Genomic DNA, 854 nt, shown 5'->3' on the forward strand with positions numbered 1-854 from the left:
ATCTAATCGAGTGATTCCGCATCCAGATTAGGTGTCGGGAGGGAAAATTACTGTTAATTGAAACGATAACAAGAGAATAAATATTTTGATTTTATCGAGCAAATTTATCAGTTATTAGATCATGAGAATTTTTTTTCTCATCAAAGCATGTCTATCGATCAGTCTATTCTAAGAAAACATATAGACCGTAATTACATAGGGATTGAATTTTATACATTAACGTGATCATTTGTTTACCTTTGGCTTTAAATGAATATTTGTCAGTCTATTTACATATATGAATAGATACAAATAGAAACAAAAAAGTAAGTCATTAAACAAAAGGACAGAAAATAATCAAATAAACAAAAAAAAATCAACAATAATGTAAGCAAATGAAAAAATATATAAACAACAAATAACAGGGAGAAAAACAAATGATAAATAACAAAAAAAGATAGAAAATACAGCAGATAAACGGAAATAAACAAATAAACAAGGTAAACAAAAAAGGCGCAACAACTTCCTCTTATGCTGTAGCTTTGTTTCTTTCTTCCACTCACACGTCATTTCTTTTCTATTCACTTACTTCTCTTCCCTCATTCTTTCGGTCTTTCTTCTTCCCTTATCCTTACTATCCTTTCTCCCTCCTTTTTCCTCATTCATTCGGTTTTCCTTCCTCCCTTTTCCTCGTTATTTCGTTCTTTCTTCCTCCCTTTTCCTCATTTTTCTCGGTCTTCCTTTCTTCCACTCATTTCTTCTGTTTCTGCTCTCTCCTTTATCCTCATTCCTCATGCTTTTCTCTCTTCTGTTCCTTTCTTTGTCCCTTTTGTTCTTTATCCCTTTCTACTAACCTTTCTGGTCCCTTCCCCATG

The 854-nt window shown here is 32.4% G+C and overlaps 1 protein-coding gene across 1 annotated transcript in view; it reads left to right on the forward strand.

Annotated features, from left to right (window-relative positions):
* Positions 1-854, forward strand: part of LOC119585942 (dipeptidyl peptidase 4-like) — a 99,547-nt gene that overhangs the window by 58,114 nt on the left and 40,579 nt on the right. The gene's annotated exons all lie outside the window — the stretch shown is intronic.

Source organism: Penaeus monodon, chromosome 20 (genome assembly GCF_015228065.2).
Source record: "Penaeus monodon isolate SGIC_2016 chromosome 20, NSTDA_Pmon_1, whole genome shotgun sequence".
In the NCBI taxonomy this organism is placed as follows: Eukaryota; Metazoa; Arthropoda; class Malacostraca; order Decapoda; family Penaeidae; genus Penaeus; species Penaeus monodon.